At 34.7% G+C, this 13388-nt stretch overlaps 1 long non-coding RNA gene across 1 annotated transcript in view; it reads left to right on the top strand.

The window, feature by feature from the left end:
- LOC137632630 (uncharacterized) overlaps positions 1-13388 on the top strand; it is an 806964-nt gene that overhangs the window by 282071 nt on the left and 511505 nt on the right. The window contains exon 4 of the long non-coding RNA XR_011042067.1: positions 1534-1658. This is a non-coding gene — a long non-coding RNA (uncharacterized lncRNA). The remainder of the gene's footprint in view (positions 1-1533; positions 1659-13388) is intronic.

The raw sequence follows: 13388 nt of genomic DNA, 5'->3' as shown, positions 1-13388 counted from the left end.
TATATATACAGTATATATATATATATATATATATATATATATATATATATATACAGTATATATATATATATATATATATATATATATATATATATATATATATATATATATATATATACATACAGTATATATATATATATATATATATATATATATATATATATATATACTGTATATATATATATATATATATATATATATATATACTGTATATATATATATATATATATATATATATATATATATATATATATATATATATATATATATATATATATATATTTATACTCATACGTCAACAATAACACGTACCGCAGCTTACATTCCGATTCTGCCATCTTAAGTACTTTTCTAAAATTTTGTTCATTGCTAAGTATTGTGCCATTATTTAATGAATATGTTTCTGTTGCTGTGAAGACTCACTTGTACATTTTCCTGTAATTAAATTGATATCGGCTTTTATTTTATTATTTGGTAATCAGATAAATTACATTATTACTAGTTATTTTTCGGTTCATCTTTTTGATATACCTGGTTTTATGAAAATTCTATAAACATGTTTAGTTTGGGATTGAAGGTTGAATTGTGGTATGCAATGTGTAACTATTGCTGAAATATTTAATCATCATAGAATTTTGGTGAACAAATGACTGACAGAATGTTATAGCGATCATATAGAGTCAGGTATTTTGATATTATTCAAATTGCATATATTTACCTTCTCAGACTGTTAAAAGTAATGGTTTTACAAATAATCTGGACCAATTGAAAATATCAACTAGTTATAGAATGCCATTACCTATTAATAAATTTATTACTATTTGGTTTCTGGAGTGAAAGTGACCTTTTGGTTATTCTGAATGTTTTCTATGCCTCTAAAAATTTACTTTTCAATACCACTGCGTTCCAGCAGTGAGTTAAACTGTCACATCGTAACTTCTGGAAACATTCTTCGAAATAGTGATTTTATCTTTTTTATCTCTAATGATAAAACAAAGAAAATTATTTATCATTATATTGATATTAATATAGTTAAAAATCTATGCTTTCATAACGTCCTCATAGAATTAATGTATAATTGCAATTATTCCATGTACCCAGGCCTTTTGAAAGGAGTTCTTATCTTTATGAAATATGGAAAGGAGACATTCAAGTATAAGTTTCATTAGTCGTTTCCAGTTCGTCCAAACGTTTTCGTTCGGTTGAAGCCCTAATACTACAGATGCTCAAAATGTTTTTCTATTATACTTATCCCTGCATCTTTAATAGTTGTATATAGTTTATATCGTCTATATTATTAGCTTTGTGTGTTGTAGTATTTGTTATCACATAGTTATACTTTTTTAAACACTTTATTATTACGATGAATTCGGCATAATCGAAACATACTTTTCAATTTGCAACCAATCACCCTGAAGCCCTTTTGTATCCTCAAGTGCGAAACACTGAACATTGATTGCTACATTGTTTTCATTGCCTTGCCATTTAATCTATCGATGTTGCTCACAATGATATTTTTCTGTTAAATTGCAGGTAAAATGCGTGATGGCTGTTGACCACTGCCACGGGGCAAAAGGGAGAATTATACTGTTCCACTTTTAATTCTGTAATATTTTTCAAGAATGCTTTTTTGACGTCGATCATCAGAAAACCAATCGGTAAGCGAGCCAGACCTCATTGATGTTTTACAGAACTGCAGCTACTATATTTTTCCTCTCTCTCTCTCTCTCTCTCTCTCTCTCTCTCTCTCTCTCTCTCTCTCTCTCTCTCTCTCTCTCTCTCTACTTTCATTGCATACTTGTATTGATATATATTTTTGTTATTGATACTGCTGTGAATGCTTTTAATCATTATTTATTTTATTTTTTTATTTTTGATGATTTTCGTGTTATTTCATTTTCATTTTTTCCGAAATGTTCTAGTAAAACAAAAGTTCCACTATTCGTCTCTTTGTATCGCTCTGCCTTCCTGATTGGGTGATAGAAAATTAGTCCATTAGTCTAATTGCAGAGAAAAGAGACTAATTCCAACGTCATGACCCTAACTAGAATCGATTCTCCACACCGGGTTTTTTAACAGCTGCCTCCTTGATTGAATTCCTCCAGGGGTTCGCTCAAAGAACGATTACTAATGACAGGTCTTGGACGTAAGACGGACGCGCGTTTGGGTAAAAAATCTTCACAAGAAAAATAGATAGATAAGAATAAAAAAAACTGAGTGCTGGTCCACCTGGGTAGCGTTATTTCATAACCATTCCGCAGTCATTGTAGAGGTATCCATTCCGGTTAACCAACTTCATCGTTTAATATCTTTCAGCTGCCGTGCAATTAAAGAGGTTAATGGCTCCGAGAAAAATGGGTGGACGGAAAAGAAGCGACAGGCGTGTACTGTGTCGTCTTTAATGTCAAATTTGTTGATTTGTAGAAGCAGGTTGCTATCACGCACTATACGTTAAGGTCGAAAACCATGGGAAATTATATTTAAACTCTCTCCTTACCTGGATCACGGTGGATCGTTTTCACCTTTGCATGAACCCCTGGGATGCAAAGGTAGAAGGTGGACGTCGGGGTAGAAATATGACTCCCTTTATCAGGACAAAAGAAAGGATGCAAGGTCGCTGATTATGGTAAATAACCACGGAGATGGTTTGGTATGGCTCCCTTGTTATTATTTGGACTCGAGCGATGGGGACTAATGGCTTCGCAAGGGGCTAAATTGCCTTTGGCGTAGGGAGCTGAAAATTGCTTCCGAGTGTTTTTTATTTGTAGCCTCCACAGGTAGTTTGGTAATGTGCATGTTGCATTCTTTATCCGTTTTATCGTAACTAAAGTATGGCTTGCCCCGTTTCAAAGATATTATATCTACAGATGTTATTAAATTAAGAAAGCGTTATATTTAATTTTGGAAGTCATATAACTAAAATTCATGAATCTTTAGCTACCTCTTTCTTTCCCTCGTTTTATTATTATTATGCTTTCTAATATATCAGTTCTCTTGTAATGTTCAGAACATTTCATTGATGTATGTCTTGACATTCACTATTTCCCAGGAACCCTGGATGTGGAAGAACTGTGTATATTCAAGCAAATAGGTTTGGACTTCCTTGCTTATCTGATCCGAAGTTTGAGTTGTTCAGGGTACTTTGGGTGCAAGCTGCTATTTGCTCACCTTTATATCATAAGAAGAAGAAGAAGAAGGAGAGAGAGAGAGAGAGAGAGAGAGAGAGAGAGAGAGAGAGAGAGAGAGAGAGAGAGAGAGAGATCTCATCAGCTGACTGACAAGAGAACTTGATGGATAAGACTTTCTGATGATGTGTAACCATTGATTAAAATCAGATTCGTAATTGCCTGCCATATAATGTATCACATCTTTTCTCCTTTTTAATGATTCTGGGTCTCTATAAAAACACAACTCACAAAATCTGTGATTATTCCAGATATTTTTACTAGAAATGATGAATGAGATATGTTGGAAATATTTGGATTAGATTAATCTGTAGTGAATTTTATGAAGTTTAATATTGTTTAATGTTAGCATTGCTTTAAAACCTGTTCTATTTGCATTTATCGTTCGCAAAGGGCGTCCGAAATTATCTTCATTGGTGTTTGTAAACTATAAGTTTTTTATTTATCGACATTTAGCTTTTGGTAATATGCTGGCATATGTATACAACTCTGATTCCGTGATTATACCAATACAGCAAGAAAGGGCCGATATGGGAGGGCACCTGGTTTTTAAATGCATTCATCCACTTATCCATATCTCCACAGATCACTGCCTTGCCTTCTTTCTCCATCCTCACTCAACTATCCTCTGTCTGTCTTATTTTCAATGTTTCTCTGTAAATTGGTGCATTCCAAAATTGTATCTTAAAGTTATTGGAACATTTGTTTCACACCAACATTGAGATAGAACTCAAGGTGTGTTTTCTTTATAATGGTTTCCCTCAATCCTAAAGTCATATGAGCGGGGACCCTCCCACGCTCATATGCCAGACGTTGACACAATACACTGATATTTGCACACACTCTTGCTATGGACCATTCCCTATTTTAAGCTCGCCATATGACCACCATTATTACCAAGGTAAGGCAGTTCTTTATCAGCATGAACAAGTATTTCTTAGAAGAAAAGTCGTGAACAGGCTTTTCTTGGAAGAATAGGTAAATAGAGAAAAAGAAATAATTTCGGGAATTGTGGAGATAAGGCGGTGTGGGAGTCCGTTTCAAATCAGGTGCCCCTATTGGCCCTTTTTCACTGCCTTGAGTATAATTACTCTGTAGCGGTACATTTATTCCGTTTTAAGAAAGAGTAAAAAATAAGCACAATTTCACAGACACTCAACGGAGGCGGATAACAATTTTTATCATTGTTATAATCATTATTACAATTTAGAAAAAAAGATTGAAGTAGTTGTAGTTCATTACCATTTTTTTAAGATTAATGCACTGAGTGAAAAGAGGTGTTACTGGATTACAAGAAAATATCATTTATTTTAGTGTATTCACATTACTGGCGTATTTGATAGAAATGAAGACTTGATGTATGAAAACCATTATTGCCGTATTATTTTCGATAGTTTTCCCATCGTTATCATATCTTTGTGTTATTCACATAATCATCCCCTATTATATCTTATAGAGAGGTACTTACTCGTGTACACATCACACAATCATGTAAATGTGTGTGTGTGTGTGTATATATATATATATATATATATATATATATATATATATATATATATATATATATATATATATATATATATATGTGTGTGTGTGATATATTCTAATCACTAACACTAGAGATTTACAATTTTACAGATAAGCCACTAATACCCTTTAATATCGAATTCGCACTGCCATGGGATCTTAGACCCATACATGCATGCGTATATTACTCGTCTACCCGTAACAAATAATTGAGTAATTGGTAGTTAGTTGATTTGGTGCTTCATAGCCAAGTTATGAACGGCCATCCTCAAGAATTTGCACACACTTTGGCAATATTCAGTAGAAACGAGAGAAAGCGGAGTAAAATTGCTTACTTATCTGTTCTTTGGCTGCAAGGGAATCCGCCCTGTCACACGGAGGCAGTCATGTCCGTGTTGGACTCTCGGCCCATCCATCAATTTTTTTTGTATCCAAACTAGTCCATCCTTCATTATTATCCAGACATCATTACAGTCATCTAGTGAAGAAACTTGTGTTGTCTCGTTATCCAGGAGATTGCCTTTAAATTTCAAGTTTGCTGCTGATTCCGAGAGACGAATGCAGTTGCTTTTAAGAATATCACATGAAGAAGAAATAATGATTAATAAAGATTATGTGATTTTAGGGAAAAGTCAGAAATAATAATTATTGTAATCATTTCATTGGTAGTGATGAAAGCTGATAAATTTGTTTTGCATGTGTAATTATGGTGATAATTAATATAAGATATGATTAAAAAATCGCGAAGAGTAAGCTAATGATTTGGTTTGTTGTTATTGGACAGTAGTGAAGAACTCCATTTTCCCTCACCCTGGAGCAACAGTTGTGAAACTTTGAAAAAATAGTTTGGGTACGCATGTAAAAACCAATTTGGCGAAGAGTGTCGTTGTAAGGTCATTATTATTATTATTATTATTATTATTATTATTATTATTATTATTATTATTATTATTATTATGATTAATGAATGGAAGATAAAATTATGCATTTACATAATATTTTGTTTTTCTGAACAGCAATATGATATAGGGCTATTCATAAAGGAAACTATACTGTAGCCTATATGTCATATCAAGCAGCTAAATTTACAATAAATCATACTGCCTTTATTGACCTGAATTTCATTAAACAATAATTAAAAAGATATGCATGTAACTGTACAAACCACTGAACTTTGATGATTTGGCGGAAAATTAGCAATCCGTATCATTCCTCTGGTCTTGTTCTTGGTTTTATTTAAGCATCCACTCATATATATATATATATATATATATATATATATATATATATATATATATATATATATATATATATATATATATATATATATACACACACACACACACATATATATATATATATATATATATATATATATATATATATATATATATATATATATATATATATATATATATATATATATATATATATATATATATATATATCGTTTATGAGTTTATATGCTTATTTCAATATGATTCCGTCTCCCTAAACAATAGAATGCTCCATAGTTGCGAGGAAAACAATCCTTACTCCCATGCTCTTACTTTATCTGCTAAATCATAGTCATTTCATAACACCAAACATAGGCTTATCAACAATGCATCGAAAACCCCTACACAAAGTACACTCTTCATCTATATCTTACAAGCAGTTTGCTTTTTCGGGATATTAAAGTCTTTTCCTGTCATAATTTTTATTCCGACTATCCACTACTCTCTAGACCACTTCCACTTTTCCTCTACAGTGACACTTCCGAATTATGCACACTTTTCCCCACATATTTTCTTCCCATCTCTCAACATATCCAGATTATCTTAAAAGCACTGATCCAGCAATTTCAGTTTCAATAAATTTTAACCACATTCATGCAGTTCCACGTCTTTCACCTTTTCATTTCTGCGTTTATTTTCATTCAACTTCAACTCAATTAATAAGAAACAACCCGTGAATTCCTTTGTATATTCCAACAGTAGTATCCACAAACGCTCATAAAGTCTGTTCAAATATTTTGCAAATACGGTACAACCTTTCTTGCGCCGCATGTTCTGCCTTCATTCATTAGGTATATTTCTAAATACCTTCACATGCGTACTGGATCCATTCTTTCAGTGTGTACCAACATTCATTGCGCTCTCCTTATATTTTTCATTGGTTGTCGTACCCTACTCTTTCTCAAATTAATTCTTATTATTCTCCTAGAGTAAAATCTTTCACTATTTATAATCCGTACTGTAATACCATTTGCAAAACATAATCCGTTCCACTCTGAATTGACAACTTTTTTTTTATCTTTAACTTCTTGCACAAAGATATTAAACAGTCCTAAAGTTGACAAATTTGTTTCAGACTCATTTTCTAAGAAATAACTTTCTTCATTTATAAAACCACATTGCATCTATATCGATTCTATCTTATGATTCTTCGTTAAAACTGCCTCGTGTGCTTTAAGCATACTGCTTTGTACCAATCAGTCCTTCGGTCCTCTTAAATTCTTAATTTAACACGTGCTCTATCTAAGTTTCACCTCTCTTACCTTTATGTTTACCTATTGGAGCAGTAATTTCTTTTATACAATATACAGTATATCCGGAATCTTTGCCTCCAGAACTACTTTGGCCGGTCCTCGTTAGCCACTCAATCACGTAAGCACCGCTATATTGTAACATATGAATTGCAATTCTAATTCCATTAACTCCTTGTCTCTTTATGTACTTAGACTTATTACTTGCCCTCCTCACATCTCCAACAAACTCACTCATTTTTTCATGAACTTATTCCAATTTTGTGTCATTCATCTCAACTCTGCTTCTCTGATAACCGCCAAATGTAACAAAGCCTCAAAATACCAATTGAATTATGCCTGTACTTTATTCACTTTAGATATTCCTTTATTTTCTTCTTTGGGTTTTAATGCACCTGGTCAATAATATTTTCTGTGACTTTGGTTTCTTTCCCTTAAAACTGACATTTTATTTTCCATTAAGTTCTGACCGTATTATTTTAATGTATCTTTGAACGATATAAATTGCATTTGGTTGTAAGAACATTATTCTGAAATGATTTGAATTGGGAAAAATTAAAGTAAATCACACAGCTGGACGAAAGGGAACTGAGTAAAAGAGTTTAGGGAAGGGCATTTATTATTATGATGGCAATATTTAGTAAACTATTTAATTTAAAATTTCTGCGGACGAGATTGGATTCTGAGAACATCTCATACTACAGTAATTCAAATCTCTAAGGAGTTTAAATCTATTGAAATGAACTTTACTCATGAACATTGGAAATCTACAATACGAAATCGCAAATGCATTAAAATTTCGGTGGAAGAAAGGTCACCTGAGAGTTGTTCTCTCTCTCTCTCTCTCTCTCTCTCTCTCTCTCTCTCTCTCTCTCTCTCTCTCTCTCTCTCTCTCTCTCTCTCAATTTTAGTGATGTAGATTTATATGACCAAAACACCTCATTTACAAAGAACACACTGAGGTGAATTATATTATTCCTACTGTAATGTGTTTGAGCAACAACAAAATTATATTGGCTTGAATCATGATTTACATAAAACTATGATATTCTACGTCTTGATTAGAAATAGTTTTGATATTGTGATTTCTCAAGGACCTTTCTGCTTTTTGCAATATGTAATTAACATCCATTGCTGAGCAAGATGGACATGTTACGCCCTCGACTACATTCCGTACCCCTATTTTTTTTTTCAATAACAGAAAAAAAAAAAAAACATTATTCAGTCTTCCAGTTATTCACTAATTGTATGACTTACTGACGTAGTAACCTTTGATACTGATTGTCGTTCATAGCCTGGGTAACTGCAAGTCTCAAATTACCCCGGTACATGAAGGAAAATGATTCTTTCCCAAGAATCTGACATTGGACACAAGGCCGTCTGAAGGTTCCTGCCAGGTGATGGGGGAAAAAAATATAATACTTTATTTTTGTAGTTTCCTTTTTTATCCGCTATTGAAGCGTTCGCAAACATAAACTGAGGATGGATAAAAGCTGTACAATATGACTGCCGATAGAGGATGCAAAGCATCATTACCTCCTTGTCAATGGAGGTTGTTTGGTAGAGCTTCTTCAATGAGATTTTGGCTCTTAAGAGCGCTTTTTGTAAGGGTACTCTTCACTTGTTATTATTACCCATCCAACCATTGAAGACGAGCGTCACAGGAGATTATCACGCCATATAGAAAGATGTTTTCACCTAAATGAACATCCAAAAGAGCCGATGTTTTTGTTGAGGATTTTTTGTAACAGTCTTAATCCGCCTTCTTTCTTTCCCCGGGTGACAAAGGAATACTTCTGGTTCGGAGGAATTCTAAACGTAAGAAGATACGGGAATGAGAACTCCTTTCGACCACCTGTGATGATTTCAAAGGGATTTCTCGAAACTGAAACGGTTATTAGGAGCCTTATTTTTTGGGTGGGGGAGAGGAGGGGGCAGTAATGAGGTTTACCAGGATGCGTGCCCCTTTTATTCCTTTATCCAAATGACGATGAAGGACTTGAATGGAAGGATGTTCATTCTCCATTGTTGAGGTTGAAAGAACAGCTTGCTATGAGTTTGTCCACCAAATACTTCATCTTCATCTACTTTTTTTTCTTTCTTTTTTATCGCAGAAAGCTTTTTTAGGGATTTCTCATGATGTGTGTATGTGCTTTGAGTATATATTTGTATATATACATATATATATATATATATATATATATATATATATATATATATATATATATGTGTGTGTGTGTGTGTGTGTGTGTGTGTGTGTGTGTGTGCGCACGCGCATGAATATTACTTTTTCCATAACGCTTCTTTTACTTTGAAGGGAGCGGTGCCTAAAGAGCCAATACCAATTGCCATTTCTTGACTGATTGTACGTCTGGTTGAAACCGCTGTCCGTGAAAATGCAATTTTAGCACTATCGATGAGCTGCTCTAGTCGTTTTGGCATTACACATGAAGAGAGTGTGCATATCAAGTATTTGTAATGAAGCAGTTAGCAAAGCAATATGAAAAAAGAGCGTGTAATTCATGCTTAGACCTAGAAAGCTTGTAATTGAATCAATATAGAAGCCGGTGTTAAGGTGTGTAGGCTGGAGAACTACTTGTTTGGCTGGAAAAAGAGGTTTAAGCTTTTGTAATTAACTGTGCAATGTCCGAGGTAATGATAAATTGGAAATTTGGTGTTAAATAGAAGAGGTAAAAAGGCTAGCGACTGTAAAAGATTGGCCAGAGCATTTGGTCTGGGGTAAGTTGGTGCTATAAAGGGTAAAAATTTATCTCAATATGTAGAAAGATAGGGCTCATTACAACAGGCTTTGCAGATATTTAGTGGATAGTAGATTAACGCGGTGTGGGGTCGTGCTGGTGAACTTTCTCTGTACGGATATGAAGCAACTGTTGTGGAATTTTTACTGTTCAACCATTGAAGTATGAATATACCAGTGCCTCCTTTTTGCCTGGTGTTACCATACCAGGGGAAATGGCTTAGATATATATATATATATATATATATATATATATATATATATATATATATATATATATATATATATGTATATATATATATATATATATATATATATATATATATATATATATATATATATATATATATCACCCAAAACGCTGTTTAAGGATCACCGCCTCGAAAAGGTGGCTAAGATTGGGTCGGGTTCTATCTACAATGACCCTTTGTAGACCTTTCCAACGAGCCCAAGAACACCTCTTAATTCTTTGTGGTTCCTGAGATACGCTTACCCCTTATTTTCCAATCCTGTCCCTTATACCTTGACATAGTGCACTCATCTCCTCCACTACCATACTTAGGACCTCGGGACCTTTGCAACGAGCCCAAGACCACCTCTTTACTCCTTGTGGTTGCCGAGATACGCATACCCCTTATTTTTGCGACATCGTGTCCTTATCCCTTATACCTTGGCGTAGTTCACTTATCTCAGCCATTGCCATACACAGGACCTCGAGACCTTTCCAACGAGAGCAAGAACACCGCATTACTCCTCGTAACTCCTGAAATACACATACCCCTTATTTTTGCATCCTATCCCTTATACCTTGGTGAAGTGCACTCATATCTCCCCCCACTACCATACTCATGACCTCGAGACCTTTCCAACGAGCCAAAGAACACCTCTTAACTCCTCGTAGTTCCTGATTTACGCAAATCCCACGTCTTAACTCCTCTTAGTTCCTGACTTACACAAACACCTTATTTTCACGTCCTGTCCCTTATACCTTGACATAGTCCACGGATCTTCCCCAACGCCATACTCAGGACCTCGAGACCTTTCCAAAAAGCCCAAGAAAACCTCTTAACTCCCTGTGGTTGCTGAGATACACATACCCCGTAATTAACGGTTTTCGCGTCCCTACCCCATATAAGGAGGGGTATGCCTATTTTCACACCCCTCTAAGTCTCAGGACATCGAGAACTTTCCAATGAGCTTAAGAACATCTCTTAACTCTGTGTAGTTCCCAAGATACGCCTACCCCTTATTTTACGGTTTTTGTGTCCCTACCCCTTATAGGGAGGGGTACGCCCATCGCCACACCCACTATACGTTGTGGGACCTCGAGACCTTTCCAATGAGCCCAAGAACACCTCTTAACTCCTTGCGGTTGCTGAGAAACTTTTACTATTGTTTAAGGTTTTTTTTTTCGTCTGTTAATATAGGACCTTACGTCAGCTCTGAGCCCATTTATCTTTAACATAGTGATGGACGTTTTAATAGAAGAGGTAAGGGAGGCAGTACCATGGAACATATTGTATGCATATGATATTGTTCTGTGTGTAGAGAGCAGGGAAGATCTGGAAATGAAATTGGAAAGGTGGAGGCAAGTACTGGGGGACAGAGGAATGAGAAAAAGTGGTTCTAAGACAGAATATATATCTACCACCAGTGAGGGGGATGATAGAGAAAGTATTCATCTTTGGGGAGAACAGATAAAGATAGTTGATAAGTTTAAGTATTAGGGATCCTTTGTTAACGCTGAAGGAGGTATGGAAGATGAAGTTAAACATCGGGTACAGGCAGGCTGGAACAACTGGAGAGCAGCCTCAGGAGTTCTTTGTGACCAAAGAATACCACTGAGGTTAAAAGGAAAATTTCATAAGACAGTGGTAAGAACAGCAATGCTGTTTGGAACGGAAACAGCAAGCATGAGGAAGACAGTGGAGAAGAAGATGGATGTAGCAGAAATGAGAATGCTTAGGTGGATGTCTGGGATGCCAAGAGAGGATCAGATAAAAAATGACTACATAAGGGGGTTGACAAAGGTGGTAGAAATATCAAAGAAAGTGCAGGAAGGGAGGCTGAGATGGTATGGATACCTGATGAGGAGAGAGGGGGACCACGTTGGGAGACATACTATGGAGTTGGAGGTTCAGGGAAGAAGAAGAGGGAGACCAAGAAAGAGATGGAGGGACTGTGTGATAGGAGACCTACAGGAAAAGGGGATTGATGAGACAGAAGCGCAGAATAGAAAAAGATGGAAACGGCTCATCCGTAACAGCGACCCCATATAAAAATGGGAACCAGCTGGGAAGAAGAATATAGGACCTTACGGCAAGACCCCTAGGAAAGGAGAAGAGATTGGGGCTTTATTAGGGGCGCAGCCCTGGCCAGACACCTGAAAATATATATATATATATATATATATATATATATATATATATATATATATATATATATATATATATATATATATATATGTATATATATATATGTGTGTGTCTCCCATGTCAACGGATAATGAGACATCGGAACATGGGTTTTTTCACTTTATTATAATAAGGTTCGTGAATACACTGTGTACAGCCGATACTCTCAGTTGAGTACCTTGTCTACTGATCGCTCGAATGGTACTGACTAACCCTCTGCAAGTAAGATGCAATGTTGCTTCAACAGCATGCTGAATTGTTAGCTTTTGTGGAATTCTCCACCGTGATGGAAATATACTGTCAAAAGCATCACCTTATGATTCTAGGGACACGTCACTTATAACAAGAGTTCAGTGATCGCGCCCTCCAATTTATGACACTCATAGTACTCTTAAAAATTTCATTAAACTCACTATATAAAACATATATTTTGCATACAAGGATTAGGACATTATCCCACACCTGACACCAATATGTCCCATGTCAACGGATAATGAGACATCGGACATGGTTTTTTTTTTCACTATATTACAAAAAGGTTCGTGAATATAGTGTGTACAGCCGATACTCTCTTGTGATTTCCTTGTCTACTGATTGCTAATGGTACTGACTAACCCTCTGCAAGTAAGATGCAATGTTGCTCCAATGTGCTGAATTGTTAGCTTTTGTGGAATTCTCCACTGTGATAGAAATATACTGTCAAACACATCACATGATTCTAGGGACACGTCACTTATAACAGTTTAGTGATCGCGCATACAAGGATTAGGACATATATATATATATATATATATATATATATATATATATATATATGTGTGTGTGTATGTGTGTGTGTGTGTGTGTGTGTGTGTGTGTGTATATATATATATATATAATATATATATATATATATATATATATATATATATATATATATGTATATATATATATATATATATATATATATATATATATATATATATCATATATATGCA

This window comes from Palaemon carinicauda, chromosome 41, assembly GCF_036898095.1.
Source record: "Palaemon carinicauda isolate YSFRI2023 chromosome 41, ASM3689809v2, whole genome shotgun sequence".
In the NCBI taxonomy this organism is placed as follows: Eukaryota; Metazoa; Arthropoda; class Malacostraca; order Decapoda; family Palaemonidae; genus Palaemon; species Palaemon carinicauda.
Note: the sequence above shows the minus strand (reverse complement) of the source record. Positions and strands in the feature narration are given on the sequence as shown.